The 15,373-nt window shown below is 34.8% G+C and overlaps 1 protein-coding gene across 5 annotated transcripts in view; it reads right to left on the bottom strand.

The window, feature by feature from the left end:
* Window positions 1-15,373, bottom strand: part of USP25 (ubiquitin specific peptidase 25) — a 160,017-nt gene that overhangs the window by 18,185 nt on the left and 126,459 nt on the right. The window lies entirely within an intron of this gene.

Below are 15,373 nucleotides of genomic sequence, written 5' to 3'. Positions count from 1 at the left end.
CAATTAACTTTCAGCTGAATAATTCAGCCCACAAATAAGGAATGCAACATCAAGCCCCAGGGTTATAATTATCACAAAAAGAAGTACTTATTGCTTCAACAGTATGTAAATTTTATTAATGTAAGAATAATAATGATTATATATTATCACTATTATTACCTTGAGGTTTAAACTTAGTTTTTCTTTATAAACAAAAACATCCCATAATATACAAATAATAATGGGAAATAACAAATACTAATGCATGTTTTAATACACAAGCAAAATCTAGAAAATATCTGACCATACAGAAATATGTAGACTTACACATATTGTACATATTGCTATGTACAAGAGGACCATATGATTAAGATAAAGCTTTTTATATTCATTTATATTATACTTATATGTAAACTCTAGCTCTAATAAGCATAAACATTTTGGGCTTCAGGCAAGGTTACAAAGAACCCTTTCAACTAAAAAGGTTTTTTAATTTAAAAAATGCATGCCTTTCTTAAGTAATTCTTTGACATCTAGATGTTATAATCTATATGGTTGTATTTTACAGACGGGAGAAAAAATAACTGATAAACATTAAATGAAATATTCTAGTTATGTAATATACTTCATTAAAAGGAAGGCTAATATGTTCTTTCTATGCAGCATAAGATTATAAATAGAATAAGAGAACAAATTATTCTAAAATACTTTTCCGTTGAAAAAACTGACTTTTTTTTTGAGTATATGTCATTCCAAACTCTTATGTGACTAAATAACAGCCATAAATATCAACTGTATTTTAATGATACAGTTTAAGATTATCAACGCTTACTGTGTGCCTAGTTAGCACACATAAGCTTCGCTTAGAACTCATTAAAAATCTTCCTATTATCCAAATTTGGAAAAAAAAAAAAACGGCGGGGAGGGGGAAGAACATACATAATAATCAAAGTATACCGAATTTGAGAATAAATCTAAAACATTAACAATTCAATTACTGTTCTTGTTGATATGAACCTTAGACAATGATTCTCACAGGCTACAGGTTGAGGATCCCTAATCTGAAATATCCGGGACCAGAAGTATTTCCAATTTTAGATTTTTTTCAGATTTTGGAATGTTTGCATTATGCTGGTTGAGCATTCCGAATCCAAAAATCCAAAATCCACGATACTCCAATGAACATTTCCTTTGAGTATCATGTTGGCACTCAAAATGTTTTGGATTTTGCAATATTTCAGATTTTGAATTCTGGATTTGGTTCCTTTGAGTATCATGTTGGCACTCAAAATGTTTTGGATTTTGCAATATTTCAGATTTTGAATTCTGGATTTGGGATGCTCAACCTGTAATAGACGTTTAGAATATTCAAATATTTCATATATCATACTTTAGTCCAAAATAGCATGACCAAAACAAAACAAATTTGTACTGAGTCTCTTAAAATATTATTGTAGGTATACATGCACGGAATGATTCCACTAAATGGTCATCATTCCCCTACCTACTTTCAAAATAGAAGCTGTTTTAATAAATAGCAGATTTCTATTATACAACTGAAATATATAACCTCTTATACTCTAAGATTATATGTTCACCTCTTGATTTTGCTGAATTTAAGACTCTCCTAATTTTCAAAAGCAAATTGCCAAAGTCACAGTATTTTTCAATATATAGGTGTTTAAACCAGCAGAGGTAGAAAGACGCTTCTGAATTTCTAGGAACTGTTTTTCAATCACACAAGAAAACATTTTTACCACCATAAATGCATTTCTTAACTATTTTTTATACACTTCCTTCTTAAGAAATTACCTTCTAAATTTCTAGCTGTTTTTCAAACATACAAAAAAACATTTTTACTAGCATAAATGCATTCCTTAACTATTTTTTTATACACTTCCTTAAGAAATTTTTGGCTTTTAAAATATACTGGAATCATATTTATTCAAATTCTCAACAGATGTTCCATGCTAGTATATTTAGCAGAGTTCTACACAATCTGCCATTATGAGTAAATTAACATTATGTTATATTTGTCTCATACTACCTCCTCAGAATCCTGTTCTAGAATTGTATTTGCCCATATTTTTTGGCGGTCTATGCTAATTATTTTAAGTTAATTATCACAGACGCTGCAATGAAATCACCACGCATTTGCAAAATGAAATGTGATACTAGTCATTAGATGACAGAACTGCTATTTAATTTTTTTTTAACTTTTTCATTAGACCTTTAATCAGGCTTAATGCCATTTATTCAATCTTATTTCCTATCACCCTGCAACAAGGATCTCCCTTCTATCTAGGTTAGGGTTGTCTCCTCACAAATGCACACATGCCTTTGTTTCTTAAGTTCTCCATATGTGTGATATCCTTTCTTATTCATTCCCCATCTACCTACAGATGACCCATCAGTAAAATTAGTTTAAGTCACGCTTTTGAGACCTTGTTCAGTTCTAAAGATGCAAATAATTTCTACCTAGACTTTTTTCTACTTTTCTAAATGATATTATAAAACCATATTCTAAATTTATAACTTCTTATGGACTTAATTTTTTATGTAAACTCTCTCTCTCTATATATATGAGAATACCAAATATATATATATATATATATGTGAGTGTATATAGATATATGAGGATACCAAAAATATAAACATTGATATTCCACAGGCAGTTAAATCTAATGGGAAACTGATGAGATTAAAATTCAAAAAGCTAGATACGTCATTTATAACTGTGACATAGAATAAGGCACATAATCTTCTAAGTCTGATTGCTCTTATCTCTAAAATAAAGTTGGTTAAGAGAGTTTATGTGTATTTTAAAATGCTTATGGGCTATTTTTTAAAAAACTGACAGTGCCAAGAAATGAAGAAAACTTACTTCAAATTCCAGAGGACTGAAATAATATTGGCCATATTCTTTGATCACACTCGTAATACAAATAGGAATTATAAACAGAGATATCTTCCAAGCTAAACACTGAGAAAATTTAAAATATGGCTCTGAATTATTCTTGAGCCAAAGAAATAAAAAACTATACTAATATGGGAATATCAGATATCAAAACCTATTGGACTGTTAGTCAAAAAAAATTTCCAGGCAGGCGCAGTGGCTCACACCTGTAATCCCAGCACTTTGGGAGGCCAAGGTGGGCAGATCACCTGAAGTCAGGAGTTCGAGACCAGCCTGGCCAACACAGTGAAACCTTGTCTCTACTAAAAAATAGGAAAGATTAGCCGGGTGTGGTGGTGGGTGCCTGTAATCCCAGCTACTCAGGAGGCTGAGGCAGGAGAATTGCTTGAACTCAGGAGGCAGAGGCTGTGGTGAGCTGAGATCATGCCACTGCACTCCAGCCTGGGCAACAGTGTGAGACTCCATCTCAAACAAACAAATAAAGTTAGCTGGGTATGGTGGTGGGAGCCTGTAATCCCAGCTACTTGGGAGGCTGAGGCAGGAGAATCACTTGAACCCGGCAGGAAAAGGTTGCAGTGAGCCGATACTGTGCCATTGCACTCTGTGCCATTGCACTCTGGCCTAGGCGACAGAGCGAGACAGAGATATAATATTATATATATTATATATTTTACATATTTTTTTATATAATTATATATTATATATTTTATATATTATATCTCTATATAGACAGATATATATTAATATATAATATATAAAAAAGATATATATCATATATATAATATATCCAATAAAATATATCCAATTTAATATATATCCAATTTAATATATCCAATATAAATATATCCAATTTAATATATATTAAATATATATTTAATATATCCAATACATCCAATTTAAATATAGAGAACATTTCAAGAATTTAGAAAAATAAAATATAAAGTAGGAGAAATAAAATATAATGTAACAATTTGATAGTCAAAGGCTTTTTCTTTCCAAAATGTTGGATGGAAGACCAAAAAGTGGAAGAAAACTCATTGGTAGAAACAAGAAAGGTGATAATACAGAATAAAATGTTTTAAAATTTCTTGAAGAATAACACATATAACTTTGTCAATAAACTACAGTATCCCAACAGATAATAATCTAGAAAAATATAAACTACCAGAACTGCTTTCAGAGGCAGAAAAACTGAACAGACTGTAAAACTTAAAAGTTTGCCCTAGAAATCTGGTAACACGAAAGATATCAAGCCCACAATGTTTTAGAGCTGGGCTGTTATGTCAAATCTTCAAGGACCAGATAATTTCTGTGATATCTAAATTGCCACAGAGCCAGAAAAACAAGAGAAAGCAGCCGGGCGCAGTGGCTCACGCCTGTAATCCCAGAGCTTTGAGAGGCCGAGATGGGCAGATCACGAGGTCAGAAGATTGAGACCATCCTGGCTAACACGATGAAACCCCATCTCTACTAAAAATACAAAAAAAATTAGCCAGGCATGGTGGCGGGGGCCTGTAGTCCCAACTACTCCGGAGGCTGAGGCAGGAGAATGGCGTGAACCCGGGAGGTGGAGCTTGCAGTAAGCCGAGATCGTGCCACCGCACTCCAGCTTGGGCGACAGAGCGAGACTCCGTCTCAAAACAAACAAACAAAACAAAAAACAAAAAAACAAGAGAAAGCCTCCTTAATGGTTATAAAAGGCTGTATAATATAGATATATTATATATATATAATTTGTATATCCAAAACTGACAAATATAAAGAAAGAAACTATAGATCAATTTTGTCTATGTACCCAGATGCCAACCCCCACACCCACTTTCGGTAAACAGTGTGGTGTACAAAAAATATATGATAACAAAAAGTGTTTACGATAATTTTTGTAAACGTAGATCAAAGTTAACACCTTTACAAGTATTAAGAATTAAGGGTTTACAAGTATTAAGAAGGAGAAATCTGTTCAGCATCTCAATAGGTATATTAAAAAATTTCTAAATTTCAATACCAATCAGTTTAGTTGGAAACCCTTATCTACTTATTTGAGAGTATTTTAAAATTCATAAAGCGGAACCAAAACTACACATTATACATAATAATAAAACACTGGAGACATACTCATTAAAATCAGAAACTAGACAAAGGCACCTACTACCATTATTTCAATATTGAGAATATGTTATAAAAATTTCTGATCACTGCAATAAAACCAGAAATGAAATAAGAAATAAAGATATAGAAAGTAATTTTTGGGAGACAGTTTGCTGAAATAATCAAGAAAATAAAATGAAAAACCATTAGAAAACAAAGAGTTCAATAAAGTTAACTAAATACAACATAAACATGTTAAATTAATTAATTATCCCATTACCTATCCCTTCAATAACCTGGTTAAAAAAAAAGTGGAAGTAAATGACCCTATTCATAAAGGCAAAAAAAATTATCTAGGAATAAATTAAACAAAAGGATACAAGACTATTATAAAATAAAATTATAAAACCTTACTAAAGAATACAACAGAAGACAATGAAAGTGAAAAGGCGTATCATGTTCCTTTTGGGCAAGACTCAAAATACTAAAAAAAAAAAATTATCTGCTTCATGTTAAATTAACACATAAATATAATTCTAAAAGGATTTGGAAAGGAAGTAGCAATTGATTTTAAAAATCATCAGAAGAAAAATGAGGCTTACCAAACTTCCTGTTTATAAAAGAACAAAAATTACTAAGTGTTCTTCAAACCAAATGTGAAAGTGTATTACAAACGATCTACAATAAGATCATTTGTATTCAGTGAATTGTACAAAAGCAGAAAATTAGATCAGTGGAATACAGAGACCCAGTTAGAGCTACTTATAAGTAGGGATTTAGTATATGATTAAGTATAAATCCCTGATAAGGGATTTAGTATAGGTATGATTTAGTATATGTGTCAAGTCAGCGTGAAAAGGAGGCATTAGTCAGTATTTTATGTTTAGACTATCTGGATATTTTACTATTCAGAGAAGGCTAAAATCTTTTCTTGTAATCAAAACAAAAAGTATTATAAAACCATGAAAGTAGTAGAATTAAAATTTTGCATAATTTTTTAAGTGATCGCAGGCCCAAATCTATAAAAAAAGTTGCTGTATTTTATAAGATCTAAAAAATTGTGTAAACTAAGACACAAAAATAAATTTAAAAGACAAATTATAAACCACAAAATATAATTTGTAAATTATAGATGAATCAATTGTCTTAGAAAATCAAATGTTCATTTAACTAAAAAAATTCAACGTAATAAATGTATAAAGAGGAATGACAGTCAACATAAATACCAATTGCCAAAATATTTATGAAAAAAACTGACCCTCACAAAGATCAAAGAAATACATTTTGAAATATGAGATTACATTTTTAATGTTTTTTTAGACAAATATCAATAGTAGAATAAATCAATATAACTATATGTAGGCAATAATACTGGTATTTAAAATTTGCAAGCATTTTGACTTGTCAACTCTGCCATGTTCACGTAAGTGTTCAATAATATATGCACAAAAATGTTCACGATATTGAAAATAACTCAAATATTCAACAACAACAACGCTGATAAATTTAATAAGAATAGGTAACAACTTAGATGTTCTTTATGTGACAGACACTGCCTTATGAGTTCCATGTGAATTATCTCATTTAATTCTCAAGATAACTCCTCACACAAGTGAATAAACTGGTTCTGATAATTTAATAAATTGCCTGAGGTCACAATTACTAATGATAATGCTAGGATTTAAACCCAGGACTTGACTATGGAGACCTTGCTGGTAACAGCTAGCAGGAGACAGAGTTTCCTAAATTAGAGTATGAGTAACTTATCAGTGTGCTGACATATTGCTCCCATCAGCCTCTATTGTGGGTGGAAATGTATTAACTTTCTTCAAATTTGTTGTAACATGAACACCCTATTCTAGGAGAATATTTAAATAAATTTTGATAAACTCTAGGAAACAAAGGAAAAATACTCAGATAAATCTACAAATCCTGATATGAATAATTACATATACATGAAAAATAAACTCAAGAAAAAGAAGCAAATAGAAAGAGTATACTTCTACTTTTATTTAAATTATAAATATAGGATGAATGCCTGAATGTAAGTCAGTCTCATCTATCTCTCTAGGATATACAAGAAACAATGAATAGATGCTCACTGTGGAGTGAGAATTAGGAAGTGAGAGAAAAACACTTACATTCTACATTTTGGATTATGTTTTACTAGTTTATACGTCACTTTTTCTAAGAAGCCCTCTAGATACTAGCTCTGTTCTCTCATTTTATGTTCTTTTTCTACATTAAACTGGTTCTTTATCATACTAATAACTCTAATTAATGTTTCTTTCCCTAGCAGAAAATGAGTAAATGACCCTATTCATAAAGGGGAAAAAAAATTATCTAGGAATAAATTAAACAAAAGGACATATGACTGTTATGAAATAAAATTATAAAACCTTACTAAAGAATACAACAGAAGACAATAAAACGTAGGAACTCAGTCCATCATTATCCCAGCTACATTCCTGGATTCAGGACCATGCCCTGCATATAAAAAGGCAATACCTTTTTAGTATGTCCACCAACAGAAGGATAGAAAAAAATTATAGTTATACAACAAAATACCATGAGAGGGAAGAAATGACAACTGTATAACATGGATGAAGCTCCAAACACACTGTTGAGTAAAAGCAGACAGACAAAAAAGGACCTAGAGTAAAAGACGCCAAGTGTATAAAGGCCAACAAGAAAACTAACGTATGTTGTTGGAAGTCCAGATAATGGCTACTTTTGGGTATGGACAGACTGTAGTGATGGGAAGGAGGAAAAAAGGTACTTCTGGAATACTCCTGATGTTCTACCTCTTGGCCTAGTTGGTGGTCACATGGGTAAACACACACTGTGATAACCCAGAGTTGGAAGTACAAGTCTGAGAGCCTAAAGGCAGGATGTGTAACTGACTTGAAAGATGTGGCACTTAAAACTCAGGCTACAAATGTACATAGCCAAGAGGAAAAGAGTCTTCTTTGGCTAAGCATGGAAGTGTTGGACCGCTGACTTGAATTTAACAAGATGCATGGAGAAGTATATTTTTTGCACTGACGACTTAGGCCTGCGTATACCTTTAGGGAACAAGATTTCATTGATACCATGTTGATAAATATTTCTTCCCCTTCACATTCCTTAAAAGGCCATGTAAACAAGGAAAGTATCACATACACAAAAAAATTCAATGCGTTGTACTTTTCAGCATGTTTTATATTCTAATAAACATTTTTGTATCTATTGAATAAACAAAGTGATTAAGAGACATTTCAAAAGCAAAAAAGGGTGATAAAGTTATGTCAAGTGGGGACACCATTATTATAAAGCAATGAAACAACTATTAAGAAAAAATTTTTATAATACGAAAATATTACTTCAATAAAACCCTATGGGTACTTTGATACTGACAAAATATTTACAAAAAAAGAAATTTTAATGTCTTTTAAAATAAATGAAAAAACTTCACACTAATCCCATAACTGTAATTACAATATGACCCTCCCACCTCTACACATACATACAAGCAACCAGTACTTTGAAAATATTTTGTTTTTATCTTCTGGCTTTTATTTTTGCTTATCTTAGAAACTTTGTATTGCTTTCTTCTGAATTTCATTTTTACACAACAGAATCTTCTCTCTGTAAGCCACTGTTATTTGGGGATTTTCTATAGTAGAAACTAGTCTTAACCATTAAAGTCAATTTGAAGAAGGACTCAAGTTAGTGTAGTGTAGCTCAGTCTCATCCTCTTGCATTTTTTTTCCAGATCAACTTTGCCTATTAACTTTTTCATACCGCATTCTTATAGGGTAGACTTTCATGTGGGATGATGGCCTGTGGTTGAAAGAGTTCCTATGACTGGGTTGGTAACCTCCTAATTCGGAGGTTAAACTTTACCAAGTCCACTTACTCAGACCTAAGTTTCTTATAACAAGGCTGATAGTGGCATCACTATTCTTATCACTAGCAAACATTTAGAGTATTAAAAAGTTGGTCTAATCATAATACATAAGGAAATCCATATTCAGAAGTACCTAAACAGGCGCAGAGTTAAAAAGCTTTCTTTCATAGCCAAAAAGCTAATGTAAAATAGACCCGACCAAGATTTTTTTAGGACGTGCCAGGATAGAAGAGGTATTAAAAATAACAAAAACACAGCTGGGCGTGGTGGCTCATGTCTGCAAGCCCAGCACTTTGGGAGGCCGAGGAGGGCAGATCACAAGATCAGGAGTTTGAGGCCAGCCTGGCCAATATGGTGAAACCCCATCTCCACTAAAAATACAAAAATTAGCTGGGAGTGGTGGCAGGCCCCTGTAGTCTCAGCTACTCAGGAGGCTGAGGCAGGAGAATTGCTTGAACCTGGGAGGCAGAGGTTGCAGTGAGCCAAGATCGCACCACTGCACTCCAGCCTGGGCGACAGAGTGAGACTTTGCCTCAAACAAAACAAAACAAAACAAAACAAAACAACTTTTCCCTCAATCTATAATACACTAAACATGAAAAAGAACAAAAAGTTAAACATACTATATCTAATTGTGGGGAAACAGGAAGACAGAAGCAGCGACCATATGTTAGATTCTATGGTGTGTACATATTTTATGAATTAATACTGAATGTTGATGATGATTAGAATAAATCAAAAAAAGGTAGCATATTTAAACATGCCAATAACTGTGGAATGAACCAAGAAAATGTGTTAAAAGATCTACCCCGCAAGAAGGCACTAGGCTCGTATGATCTTACGAGTGAGTTCTAACTAACAGAACAGATCATTCCTACGATAACACGGTGAAGTACTAAAAAAACAGGAAAGCTCTCAAACTCATTTACCAAAGCTAACATAACCCTAATTGCAAACTTGATGAAGACAGCACAAAAAAGAAAAACATCAAATTCATTTAATACAGAATGCAGAAAGCCCAAATAAAATGCTAATGAGTTAAACAGTAAGCATTTGAATTTACAAAATAAAAATTTACTAAGAAAAGTATTTTAAGTAAATAGTGGGAAAATTTATATAACTTTGTGTAAGAGTAGATCTTTTAATATGGCAAAAAGAATCCATAAAGTAGGAAAATGAATATACTATTTTAAAACCTGTTTAAGAAAAAAGGTACTCTAAACTAATTCAAATAGAAATGGTAGACTGGGAGAAAATATAGGACACATGTCCATAAAGAGGGTAAGATATAAGAAATGAGAATACATCTATAGCATGGAATACTGTGTGTGTGTACACGTGTGTGTGTGCGTGTGTACGTGTGTGTACACACACGTGTACACATGTGTATGTGTGTATGCAGACAGCTAGTAAAGATAATGTGGTATTGTCTAAACTTTAACCCCACAATAGATTTCTGAGTGATATGTTACAAAATATTATGAACAGTAAAATCTACATTAAAAAAATTTTAAGTCTCTGTATATGCGCATTGTTATAAACAAAAAGAAAAAAACAAGATACACAGTGCTAAGAATGGTTACAATAGGGCCATGGCAGTGGCAGAGACTGTCATTGTTAGCTTTACTTTAGACACCTCTATATTACTGAATACAACTGCATTTTGTATATATTACTTTCATTTTTCATATGAAAAAATTTTTAAGGCGACATATTATCAGCTAGAGTTGTCCAAATGCTTCTACCTTTACCAAAAACATGCATTAATTAGAAACAACTTGATGTATGTTTACATAGAGGGGTTACACTCACATCACAGATAGGTGAAAATGTACACAAACTTCAGAAATTTTATAAACATATACACACACTAAAGACATAAAAAGGTAGAAAGAGGGTTTTATGATAGTAATTATTAGGTTAAGCCAAATGAAACCGTTAATTTTGTTACTCCAAAATGGTACTGACAATTTCTAACAAATGAGTTAAAAAAATTATATTAGCAAATAAAGGTCCTTGACACAGATATGGCACATTCATTTTTCTCATTTTTCATCTCTGACTATATGTGGACCAGAACTGGACACATAAGATAAGCTTTGTGATAATACTAACAACAATAACAGCTAAATTCTGAGCATTTACTATCAACCAGATACTACTTTAAAAGCATAACATTGATAGAATTTATTTAAAGCTCACAGTGACTCAATAAATTAGTTATTTAACACCTCAGGAAACTGAGATACAAAGATTGAATAATTTGCCCAAAATCAAAGCTACAAAGCAGTCGGCCCAGGCAGTCTGGCTGCTAATATCAACATATAAACTACTTCCTTCCTAATGTACATTCCCCCATTCTTGTGTTTTTCCAGCTGAAAAAAAAAGCAGGAAAGGGAGTATGATGATAGTAAGGAGAATGGTTAGCGAAACAGAAATTCTGTAGTAATTATTTTTAACATCTGACAAAGAGCACAATTTCCTTATGCTATGAGTAAAACGTCAAACTTGACTCAAAAATCTCCAAAGCAACTTGAAAATTTTTACCTCAGATTCACTGAAGTTTATTAACCACAGTATTTAGATTATGCGCTGAGAGTTGCAATATAACATAACTTATTTAAGAAAATGCTCTGTCCCTCTTCCACAAACTTGATTCTTGCCCATGCTTTCTTGCTGTACTATCAAAATCATAAAGCAAACCAATAAAGAAAAATATGTGAAATACAGAAAATATACAAAGGAAAGGATGCAAAGGGAATCACCAGAATGATGGTGAAAGGAGATCTCAAGTTATTAGTTATGGATCAGGAGAAAAGAAAAACCAGTACAGATTGGGGCAGGTCATAAAGCTCCAGAATAGATGTCCCAAGAAGATAAAACTGGTAAAGGCAGAATGAGAGGAGATTTAAACAAGCAGTGGACAGTTTTGAACTAAATCAGTAATACACATAAACTAAGCAAACCAAAAAACAAAACAACTAAGTTTAAGGAAAACAAAAGTTGAGGGAAAAACAGAAAGTAGTAATATTTATAACTCAATCATTTATAGCATACATAGTAATATTACAAATGCAGAATTCTGATATAATTAAAATTACAAGATTTTACGTGTGTGTGTATGTGGGGGCGGGGGGATGGGAGCTGTGTCTCTCAGCGTTATGTGAAGCAGCAAAAGAAAGAGCGCTCATCATTCATATTCCATAGAAGCAAATTCAACAGGTAATGTGTAAACTGTGAATAAAAAACCCAAATATTCGGGAGTGGAGCCAAGATGGCTGAATAGGAACAGCTACGGTCTACAGCTCCCAGCCTGAGCCACACAGAAGACAGGTGATTTCTACATTTCCGTTTGAGGTACCGGGTTCATCTCACTACGGAGTGCCAAACGTGGGTGCAGGACAGTCGGTGCAGCGCATTGTGCGCGAGCAGAAGCAGGGCGAGGCATTGCCTCACTCGGGAAGCGCAAGGGGTCAGGGAGTTCCCTTTCCTAGTCAAAGAAAGGGGTAAGAGACGGCATCTGGAAAATCGGGTCAGTCCCACCCTAATACTGCGCTTTTCCAACGGGCTAGGAAAACGGCACACCAGGAGATTGTGTCCCACACCTGGCTCGGAGGGTCCTATGCCCACGGAGTCTCGCTGATTACTAGCACATCAGTCTGAGATCAAACTGCAAGGCTGCAGCGAGGCTGGGGGAGGGGCGCCCGCCATTGCCCAGGCTTGCTTAGGTAAACAAAGCAGTCAGGAAGCTGGAACTGGGTGGAGCTCACCACAGCTCAAGGAGGCCTGCCTGCCTCTGTAGGCTCCACCTCTGGGGGCAGGGCACAGACAAACAAAAATTCAGCAGGAACCTCTGCAGACTTAAATGTTCCTGTCTGACTGACAGCCTTGAAGAGAGTAGTGGTTCTCCCAGCATGCAGATGGAGATCTGAGAATGGAGAGATTGCCTCTTAAAGTGGGTCCCTAACCCCCGAGCAGCCTAACTGGGAAGCACCCCCCAGTAGGGACAGACTGACACCTCACTCGACCGGGTACTCCTCTGAGACAAAACTTCCAGAGGAACTATCCGACAGCTGAATTTGGGGTCTCACGAAAATCCGCTGTTCTGCAGCCACTGCTGCTGACACCCAGCCAAACAGGGTCTGGAGTGGACCTCTAGCAAACTCCAACAGACCTGCAGCTGAGGGTCCTGTCTGGTAGAATGAAAACTAACAAACAGAAAGGTCATCCAGACCAAAAACCCATCTGTACATCACCATCATCAAAGACCAAAGGTAGATAAAACCACAAAGATGGGGGAAAAACAGAGCAGAAAAACTGGAAACTAAAAAGCAGAGCACCTCTCCTCCTCCAAAGGAATGCAGTTCCTCACCAGCAATGGAACAAAGCTGGACGGAGAATGACTTTGACGAGTTGAGAGAAGAAGGCTTCAGATGTTCAAACTACTCCGAGCTACGGGAGGAAATTCAAAACAATAGCAAAGAAGTTAAAAACTTTGAAAAAAAATTAGACGAATGGATAACTAGAATAACCAATGGAGAGAAGAGCTTAAAGGAGCTGATGGAGCTGAAAGCCAAGTATCGAGAACTATGCGAAGATTGCAGAAGCCTCGGTAGCAGATGCGATCAACTGGAAGAAAGGGTATCAGTGATGGAAGATGAAATGAATGAAATGAAGCGAGAAGGGAAGTTTAGAGAAAAAAGAATAAAAAGAAACAAACAAAGCCTCCAAGAAATTTGGGACTATGTGAAAAGACCAAACCTACGTCTGACTGGTGTACCTGAAAATGACGGGGAGAATGGAACCAAGTTGGAAAACACTCTGCAAGATATTATCCAGGAGAACTTCCCCAATCTAGCAAGGCAGGCCAACATTCAGATTCAGGAAATACAGAGAACGCCACAAAGATACTCCTCGAGAAGAGCAACTCCAAGACACATAATTGTCAGATTCACCAAAGTTGAAATGAAGGAAAAAATGTTAAGGGCAGCCAGAGAGAAAGGTCGGGTTACCCACAAAGGGAAGCCCATCAGACTAACAGCTGATCTCAAGGCAGAAACTCTACAAGCCAGAAGAGAGTGGGGGCCGATATTCAACATTCTTAAAGAAAAGAATTTTCAACCCAGAATTTCATATCCAGCCAAACTAAGCTTCAGAAGTGAAGGAGAAATAAAATACTTTACAGACAAGCAAATGCTGAGTGATTTTGTCACCACCAGGCCTGCCCTAAAAGAGCTCCTGAAGGAAGCACTAAACATGGAAAGGAACAACTGGTACCAGCCCTTGCAAAAACATGCCAAATTGTAAAGACCATCGAGGCTAGGAAGAAACTGCATCAACTAACGAGCAAAATAACCAACTAACATCATAATGACAGGATCAGATTCACACATAACAATATTAACTTTAAATGTAAATGGGCTAAATGCTCCAATTAAAACACACAGACTGGCAAACTGGGTAAGGAGTCAAGACCCATCAGTGTGCTGTATTCAGGAAACCCATCTCACGTGCAGAGACACACATAAACTCAAAATAAAGGGATGGAGGAAGATCTATCAAGCAAATGGAAAACAAAAAAAGGCAGGAGTTGCAATCCTAGTCTCTGATAAAATAGACTTTAAACCAACAAAGATCAAAAGAGACAAAGAAGGCCATTACATAATGGTAAAGGGATCAATTCAACAAGAAGAGCTAACTATCCTAAATATATATGCACCCAACACAGGGGCACCCAGATTCATAAAGCAAGTCCTCAGTGACCTACAAAGGGACTTAAACTCCCACACAATAATAATGGGAGATTTTAACACCCCACTGTCAACAACAGACAGATCAACGAGACAGAAAGTTAACAAGGATATACAGGAATTGAACTCAGCTCTACACAAAGTCGACCTAATAGACATCTACAGAACTCTCCACCCCAAATCAACAGAATATACATTTTTTTCAACACCACACCACACCTATTCCAAAATTGACCACATAGTTGGAAGTAAAGCTCTCCTCAGCAAATGTAAAAGAACAGAAATTATAACAAACTGTCTCTCAGACCACAGTGCAATCAAACTAGAACTCAGGATTAAGAAACTCACTCAAAACCGCTCAACTACATGGAAACTGAACAACCTGCTCCTGAATGACTATTGGGTACATAATGAAATGAAGGCAGAAATAAAGATGTTCTTTGAAACCAACAAGAACAAAGACACAACATATCAGAATCTCTGGGACACATTCAAAGCAATGTGTACAGGGAAATTTATAGCACTAACTGCCCACAAGAGAAAGCAGGAAAGATCCAAAATTGACACCCTAACATCACAATTAAAAGAACTAGACAAGCAAGAGCAAACACATTCAAAAGCTAGCAGAAGGCTAGAAATAACTAAAATCAGAGCAGAACTGAAGGAAATAGAGACACAAAAAACCCTTCAAAAAATTAATGAATCCAGGAGCTGGTTTTTTGAAAAGATCAACAAAATTGATAGACTGCT

This window comes from Nomascus leucogenys, chromosome 25 (genome assembly GCF_006542625.1).
Source record: "Nomascus leucogenys isolate Asia chromosome 25, Asia_NLE_v1, whole genome shotgun sequence".
Classification (NCBI taxonomy): Eukaryota; Metazoa; Chordata; class Mammalia; order Primates; family Hylobatidae; genus Nomascus; species Nomascus leucogenys.
Note: the sequence above shows the minus strand (reverse complement) of the source record. Positions and strands in the feature narration are given on the sequence as shown.